Below are 9,710 nucleotides of genomic sequence, written 5' to 3'. Positions count from 1 at the left end.
GTGGCTTCATGGCAGAATTCCTTCCTGCTGAGTTTACTTGCAAAGATATAGCTCTACCTTTTGACTTGAGTCCTAAATAGTGACCTTGGGAATTCTGATACTAGGATTCCGGTTGTAGTGAATTCTTTCCTATTCTCCCTGCCACCAGACCTAATGTATCTCATCCTTAAATACCATCAAAGACAGCAGAAATTCTTATTCGTATTAAAATAACTAAATTGTTTCTTAATAAAGAAAGCCCCTGCCCCAACCGGTTTGGCTCAGTGGATAGAGCGTCGGCCTGTGGACTGAAGGGTCCCAGGTTCGATTCCGGTCAAGGGCATATACCTTGGTTGCGGGCATATCCCCAATAGGGGGTGTGCAGGAGGCAGCTGATCGATGATGTTTCTCTCTCATCGATGTTTCTAACTCTCTATCCCTCTCCCTTCCTCTCTGTAAAAAAAAAAAAATCAAATATATTAAAAAAGAAGAAGAAAAAGAAAGCCCCTAAAGAACAGCAGTTCTCAAGAAAGGTAACGGTCTCTTTCAGGGGGTATTTGGAAATGTATGGGTGTATTTTTGGTTATCACAACGATGGGGGTGCTACTGGCCTTTTGCTGCCTTAAGGCCCGGATGCCAAAGGTCTGAGCAATTCTGTACAAGAACTGTCCTGCCCAGTATGCCAGTATTGCTCCCAGTGAGAACACAGTCCAAAGAATGGCGAGCCTTTTCCTTTATTCATCCATAGTACTCCTTCCTTATATAGAAGTAATCATGATAATAATATAAACAACTCTATTTTTTAGCTTTTCCTTCTGCTGGTACCATATTCAATGCTTTACTTGTAAGCATACATAATCCTTACAGATTATTAAGAGGATGCCATTTTGTAGCTGATAAAACCAAAGCTTAGATGTTTAGGTACCTAGGGAAAAGGTTCATTTCAAATTTACCGGTCTTTGTGCCAGTCTCTCTAAACCACTTCTCTGTACTGCCACCACTTGATCCCTAGCAGTTTACCCCTCTGCATTTTCAATATGGACAAATGAAACATAGGGTAATCTTTAGGTGCCTTGAGGATTTTTTGTTAATTAAAAAAGAAAACACAACTAGTAAATGAAGTGCACAGGAACAAACTGTAAGTAGATGGAGAGGCTGTGGAATGGATTTTAGATAAGATACATGTGTGGATTAAAGTGCACCTTGAGCAGGACAGTTTGTTCCTGATCTGGAATTTTTTAGGCTTTTGAATTGCACTAGTAATTTGGGATTAACAAGTTTATTACTCCTTAATTTTATACATGCTTAATTTCAACTTTCCTAACAAAACAGTTCATAGCTTACTTGAGGGGAAAAAGTGTTTTATGTGTGAGTATGTTGAAATCAGATGTTTATTAAACTCTTAAATATAATATCTCACAGTGTAGCACTTTAAAAACAGCTTTATAAGGCTAGTCACCAAAAAGGCAATTAATGCTTTCCTTGCACATGTTGACATTTTACGATTTTATACTTTATGATTTGTTGAAATGTAAAAACTGTGGTACTTTGTTTTATAAATTTGCCTAATATCTAATTTTTAGTCTTCATCTTTAGCATAATTTTTATGCTTTTATTAAACATTTTAGTTTCGCTTTGATAGTCTCATGTGTTTTTTTGTTTGTTTCTTGTTTTATTTTATTTTATTTTTAATATATTTTTTCTTTTTTTTTCTTGTTTTATTTTAACTGCTAAACCAAATTCTGTTTTACCAGATGTCAAGTTAGGAAATGAAAGAGGGAGTAAACCTCCAAAAAGAAAGCGATAGAGACAGTATTATATAAGCATTTAGACAGTTGGGTAATACACTTACTCTCACAACTGTATCACAGCCCAAGTTTCTTATTTGCCAAGTTGAAGTCCAGCATTATTTAAGGAAAGGATGAATCTAAACAAGCTCTGTGGCAAAGTATTTTTTAAATTTATTTTTTAAAATTAATTTTTCAATTACAGTTGATATACAATATTATACTAGTTTCAGATATACAACATAGTGCCTACTCATTTATATACCTTATGATGTGATCACTCCAATAAGTCAAGTACCTGTCTGACACTACATATAGTTACAGTATTGACTATATTCCCTAAGCCAACTGTGGGCAAACTACGGCCCGCAGGCCGGATCCGGCCCGTTTGAAATGAATAAAACTAAAAAAAAAAAAAAAGACTGTACCCTTTTATGTAATGGTGTTTACTTTGAATTTATATTAGTTCACACAAACACTCCATCCATGCTTTTGTTCCGGCCCTCCGGTCCAGTTTAAGAACCCGTTGTGGCCCTCGAGTCAAAAAGTTTGCCCACCCCTGCCTAAGCTGTACTTTACGGCCCTGTGACTGTTTTTATAAGTGACAATTTGTACTTCTTAAACCCTTTTACCTTTTTCACTCATCGCCCCAACCCCTCTCCCATCTGGTGACTATCAATTTATCTTTATCCATGAGTTAGTTTCTGTTTTGTTTATTTTGCTTTTTAGATTTCATATGTAAAATCGTATGGTATTAGTTTTTCTTTGTCTGACCTATTTCAGTCAGCATAGTATCCTTTAGGTCCATCCATGTAGTTGCAAATGGCAAGATTTCATTCTTTCTTATAGTTGAGTGATACTCCATTCTATTTATGTTCTACATTTTCTTTATCTACTCATCTATTGATGGACACTTAAGTTGCCTCCAGATCTTGGCCACTGTAAATAATGCTGCAATAAACATAGGAATGTATGTATCTTTTTGAATTCGTGTTTTGGATTTCTTCAGATAAATATCCGGAAGTGGAATTGCTGGGTCACATGGTGGTTATATTTTTAATTTTTTGAGGAACCTCAATACTGTTTTTCATAGTGACTGCACCAATGACAACACCAACAATGCATGAAAGTTCCCTTTCCTCCACATCCTTGCCAACAGTGTTTGTTGATTTAATGATGATAGCCATTCTGACAGGTGTAAGGTGATACCTCATTGTAGTTTTAATTTGCATTTCTTTGATGATTAGTGATGCCATGAAGCTTTCCATCTGTTTTCTTCTAAGAGATTTATAGTTTTAGCTTTTATGTAAAGTTTTTAATCCATTTTGAGTTTGTTTTTGCACATGGCATGAGGTAAGGATCTAACTTCATTCCTTTACATGTGGATACACGGTTTCCCCAGCACCCTTTGTTGAAAAAATTGTCTTTTCCTCATTGAATGGTCTTAGTACCCTTGTTGAAAATGATCTGCCATATATGCAACTTGATAAATACTATCTCTTAGAATAATGAATCATAAAACTGTTTTGTACTAATAGCAGAATTAACAAATGAAATAAAATAGAAAGCACAGACCTATGTATTCTAGTGTATAAAAGTGGCATTATACTATGAAGGAGCAGAAAACAATATTTAAAAAACAGAGCTAGAGTAACTGGTTAATTATTTATAAATTAAAGTAACATTTCTCCCACATCAAAATTAACCCCCAAAGGTCTAAAAAGTAATAATAATGTATCTGTACATATCTATGTATGAGACTTTTGATATAAGAATGGGGAGCTACTTTTCTAAGCATAAAAAAGTAGTGGACTCAATCATAAAAATAAAGCAGAACAGATTTAATGATATAAAATTTAAAAACTATTGCCAAAAAACAATTGGCAAACCATAAAAAATTATTGTATCATCTTTGGCAAAATTTTAATATCCTTAATGTACAAAGTGTTAATAATTTGATTAGTAGAATATCCTACTTTTAAAAATAGGCACAAGATACAAAAAAATTGAAAATACAAATGACCAATGTATGAAATAATATTTAAATTCTTAAAAAATGCAACTAAACAGTAAAATACTATTTTTTACCCATTGGAATTTAAAGATAATTTTACAGAGGAAAATAATTGATATACGATTGGTGGCAATATAGACTGGAACTACATTTCTGGATAACACTTAAGTATAAGCACAAAGGTTCTTAAAGTATCTATTTCTAAATGAGTGGTATTTCTAAATGACTTGATCCTGGAACAAAATACTATATTAAGGGAAAAACAACAATAGCAAATCCCAATAAAGTCTGGAGTTTAGTGAATAGCATTGTACCAATGTTATTTCCTTATTATTTTTGGGCAAAGGTACCATGGTTATGTAAGATGTCACAATCAAGGGAAGCTGGGTGAGGGGAATATGTGAACTCTCTACACCATCTCTGCATATTTTCGTAAATCAAAAATCATTGTAGGACAGTGAACAGCATGGTGATGTGAAAGGACCTCCAAGTCTCTCCTCTTGAAGTTACAAGTTGGACAACTCTAATTCTACAGAGGATTCCCTGCTAACAAGCATTGAGACACCTGAATGGGGGCCTATCTGAGCAAATGGCAGAGACAGGACAGGGGGTGAGGGGAAGATAGAGACAGAAGCCATGTGCAGTCTGGTGCCTACTCTGGCCCCAGCAGAGAGCAGAGGCAGTAATTGGGCCTAGGTGGCTGGTACTCATTGAGGCTGGGCCAAGGAGCAGAGTAGCAGTGTAACGGGTTGCAGCTTTCCTTATCCCACCAGCACCAGACAGAGAATTTAGCAGAGTGGGAACCAGCCCACCCCACCCACCTGTGGCCTAATCTGGCCGTAAAACCCTTACTCGGCAGATCACAAAGGAGCTGAAAAAAGCTTTTCAGCTTATGTGGTCTGTGAACAGCATGGTGATGTGATGGTCTGTACCCTTTGTGTCTAAATCCACTTAAGAGAAACAGAGTCCCAGATACATGAACCAGTATGCCCCTGCCCACCTTTCCCCACCCACATCAGCATAGCCTGGTAGAGGCAGCTGGGTCCGCTCAGACTGAGCAGCTCTGGCTGGTGGCTTCTGGCTACAGGAAGGCAGCATCAAGAACATATAGAAGACCCATACCCCACCATTTCCCAATCTATGGGAGTGACAGATACAATGACAGAGGCAACCCAATGTAAAGGGGATGTCCACCTCCTTAAGAAATATGGGGCATTTTTCCTGGCTGAGGTAACACTGCTCCACAGAGATTCCAGAATAAAAATTTGTGCTTTAGCACCACCTACTGGAAAACAAAAGAAAAACCTCTACTTATCAACTTGCAAAACACTGAAGTGGTAATTTTTTTTTCTAAGTTTCCATTCCCACAAATGCTCAGGCAGAGAAGTAATCCACAAAGAACAATGAATAACCAAGTTAACAAAGGAATTTAAAAAAAATCTCCAGAAAATAAAGGTATTGAATACTGTGACTTAAGTCTTAAGTGACAGAGAATTCAAGATTGAGGTTTTAAAAAAAACCCTTAACGAGTACAAGAAAACTCAGAAAAATAATTCAACAAGCTCTAAAATAAAATCAATGGACAAAAAAAGTATTTACCAAAGAGACTAAAACTATGAAAAATAACTAAACAAATTCTGGAGCTAAAGAACTCAATAAATGAGATCAAGAATGAACTAGCGAGCATATGAAATTGAGCAGACCAGATGGAGGAAAGAATTAGTGATATAGAAGACAGAAATTTAGAAATGACCCAGGTGGAATACAAGAGAATCAAGAGTAAAAAATTAAATAAATAAAAAGAAAGAACTCTACAAGAACTATCTGACTCCATTAGATAGAGCAATATAGGAATAATGGATATACCAGAAGAAAAAGAGTGTTAGAAGGGAACTAATAGCCTATTAAATTTTATCAACCAATCTTATCCCAAAATAAATTCAACAAAATGCTAAGAATAAAAGAACCTATTCAAATAAATAATCAACAAAAACTTCACAAATCTATGGAAAGAACCGGATCCTCAAATCCAAAAAGCTAATAGAACACCTAATTATTTAAATCCATATAGGCCTTCTCCAAGGCATAATATATTAAACCTGTCAAAATTAATGACAAAGAAAGAATTCTCAAGGCCAGGGAATAGAAGATGAGAACATATGACGGAAACCCCATTAGATCATCATCAAATTTTCCAGCAGAAACCCTACAAACTAGGAGACTGTGGAATCAAATATTCAAATTATTGAAAGAGAGAAATCACCATCCAGTAATAATATATCCAGTAAAGTAATGCTTTAGATATGAGGGAGAAATAAAGACTTTTCCAGATATACAGAAGCTGAGAGAATTTACCACCACAAGACCTGCCTTATAGGAAATGCTGAGACTTCCAGTCAAGATGGTGGCATAGATAAACATGGTACTCACATCCTCCCACAACCATATCAAAATTACAACTAAACTACAGAACAACTATCATTCAGAACTGCCTAAAATTTAGCTGAGTGGAAGTCCTACAACTAGGGATTTAAAGAAGCCACAACGAGACTGGTAGGAAGGGCAGAGATGCAGAACACCCACGTGTGACAGATAAAAATTAGGAGGGATAACTTGGCTTTAGAGGAGTGAGGGGTATCAGCCCAACAGCAGGCCCCCAGTCCTAGGGTTCCAGTACTGGGAAGAGAAGTTCTCATGATTTCTGGCTGTAAAAACCAGTGGGGGTTGAGGCTAAGAAAGATGGAGTTTGCTGGAGTACCAGGCTATTCTTCTTAAAGGGCCTGCACACAGACTTACTTTGATTCACTCCCTCTGAGCTCCAGCACTGAGGTTGCAGATGAAAAGGCACCAGGGACATCTGCAGAGGAACTGAATTGTTTGGAATCAGGGAGAAAGCGGGGGGGCGGGGGCAGCTTTCTCCCAAACAAAAGTGCTGGCAGGAGGGTGCCATATCTATCACTGTTTACTCTGCCCTGGTGATTCCCTGAGATCCCCACCCCACCAAATTTGAGGTCATAGATAAACATAGAGTTTCTAGAGGCTTTCCATAAGAATAGCCTGTCTTGGCACATGCTTCAGACTTTTACTAAAGTCTCTCAAACAAGCACCACCTGATCTCTATGTACCCTATACCTCTTGCTAAGTGGCCATAGAACTGACAGTGGAGGCAGCCAGCCTTGGTTCACAGCTTGGCCTCTCCCAGGCACCTCCAAGCCCAGCACAGAAGCAGCCATCTACAGACTGCTCTGTACCTCATGCTGGATGGCCCTAGGCAAGGCACAGGTGGTGGCTGACTTTGCACCTTCGGGGAGGCCCCAAAGCCAGTGCACCCAATGAACAACTTCAGGGGAAGATTTGGTGGACGCCAATGCCCTGCTGACACAAGTCCTACTCCATCAGGTTGGCCCCTAGCAGCTCCTCCACTTTACTTGCAGCTAGTCTTTGGAACGGATCAGCCTAGGTAGGAATCAATCTTTCCCGGTGATACCAATAGCAATCAAGGCTCAAATACAACAGGACAGGGCACACAACCCACATAGAGGCACAACTGGAGTGCCCAACTCAGGCGATTGGGGAGGCTGTGCCATTGGGCCCTACAGGACACTTACTATACAAGGGCACTCTATCAAGTCTGGGAGATGTGGCAGCTCTACCTAATACACAGAGACAAGCACAGGGAAGAAGTCAAAATGAGGAGACAAAGAAATAGGTCTCAAATAAAAGAGCCAGATGAATCTCCAGAAAAAGAACTACATGAAATTAAATTACCAGACACAGAGTTGAAAACAATGGTTGTCAGCATGCTCAAGAAACTTAGAACTTCAACAGCATTAAAAAAAAAAAAAAAGGCACAAACCATAAAAAAGAACCAGACAGAAATGAGGGATCCACTAACTGAAATGAAGAATAAATTACAGGAATCAACAGTGGAGTAGATGAAGTTGAGAATCAAATCAGCAATTCGAAATATAAGGAAGCTGAAAATATTCAATCAGAACAGCAAAAAAAGAAAAAGAAAAAAAGAAAAGAAAAGAAAAAAGCATCCAAAACAATGAGGATAGTTGTAAGGAGCCTCTGGGAAACCTTCATGCATACTAACATTTCCATCATGGGGTGTCAGAAGGAGAAGTGAGAGAGCAAGAAATTGAAAACCTATTTGAAAAAACAACAATGGAAAAGTATTCTAACCTGGTGAAGGAAATAGACATACAAGTCCAGGAAGCAGAATCCCAAACGAGACGAACCCAAAAAGGCCCACATCAAGACACATCATAATTAAAATGCTGAAGGTTAAAGACAAAGAATCTTAAAAACATCAAAAAAAAAAAAGAAGATAGTCATCTACAAGGGAGCTCCCATAAGACTGTTAGTTGATTTCTCAACAGAAACTTTGCAGGTCAGAAGGGAGTGGCAAGAAATATTCAAAGTGATGAAATGCAAGGACATACAACCAAGATTACTCTACCCAACAAAGCCATCATTTAGAATTGAAAGACTTACAAAGAGCTTCCCAGACAAGAAAAAGCTAAAGGAGTTCATTACCACCAAACCATATTACAAGAAATGTTAAAGGGTCTTCTTTAAGAAGAAGAGCCTGGCTGGTGTGGCTCAGTGGCTGAGCATCAGCCTATGAACCAGGAGGTCTTGGTTTAATTCAGGTCAGGGCACATGCCTGGGTTGTGGGTTTGAGCCTCAGTAAGGGTGTACAAGCGACAGCCAATCAATGATTCTCTCTTATCATTGATGTTTCGGTCTCCTCCCTCTCCCTTCCTTTCTTAAATCAGTAAAATATATTTTTTAAAAAAGAAAAAAAGATAAAAAATATGAATAATAAACAGACTGGCAATAAATTCACATCTATCAACAATTACTTTAAATGCAAATGGGTTAAAACAAGTGAAAAGGCTAGGGTAGCAATACCTATAACCGATAAAATAGACTTTAAAACAAAGGCTATAGTAAGAGACAAAGTAAAACCCAGTAACTCCACTTTTGGTTATTTATCTGAAGAAACCTGAAACATTAAATTGAAAATACATATACACCCACATGTTTATTGCAGCATTATTTACAACTAGAGGCCCAGTGCACGTAATTCGTGCACAGGTAGGGTCCCTAGGCCTGGTCAGCAATCAGGGCCGATCTGTGGGGTGACCGGTGAGCCAATCGGGGCCCCTGCTTGCATCCACCTTGGCCTGGCACTGCTTGCTCACCTGCTCCACCCGCTCCCATAGTGGCCTATTGGGGGCCAGCAGCACCTCCACTGCCCGGGCTGCGTTGCCAACACCCACCATGTTCCGCACCACCTCCTGGTCGTCAGCACACATCTAACTCCTGGTCAGTGGAATCTGCCTGTGGGGACAATTTGCATATTAGCCTTTTATTATATAGGATGGCTAAGATATGGAAGCAACCTAAGTGTCCATCAAGAAATGAATGGATAAAGAAGTTGTGCATATATACAATGGAATATCATTCAACCATAAAAAAGAATGAAATCTCCAACAACATGGATGGACCTAGAGGGTATTATGCTAAGTGAAATAAATTAGAGAAAGACAAATGCCAATGATGATTTCACTTATATGTGGAATCTAAAAAACAAAATAAACAGGGAGAAACCAAGATGGTGGCATAGGTAAACACCGGAGTTTGCTGCCTCGAACAACCACTTCAAAAATACAACTAAAAGACGGAACAGACATCATCCAGAACCACAGAGAGGCTGGCTGAGTGGAAATTCTACAACTAGAAGGAAAGAGAATATCATACCGAGACTCAGAGGAGGTGCAGTGCTGACGAGAAATACTCAGGTGCAGAGTGCGCGCGGAGCAGGCTGGCGGCGGAGGGCACGGTTGTTGTTTTCAATCAGGAGGGAGTTTCAGTCTCTGAGCTCCAGATCTGGGCGAGTCTCTAGGGGCCCAGACTGA

The sequence above is a fragment of the Myotis davidii genome, unplaced genomic scaffold (genome assembly GCF_000327345.1).
Source record: "Myotis davidii unplaced genomic scaffold, ASM32734v1 scaffold967, whole genome shotgun sequence".
In the NCBI taxonomy this organism is placed as follows: Eukaryota; Metazoa; Chordata; class Mammalia; order Chiroptera; family Vespertilionidae; genus Myotis; species Myotis davidii.
Note: the sequence above shows the minus strand (reverse complement) of the source record.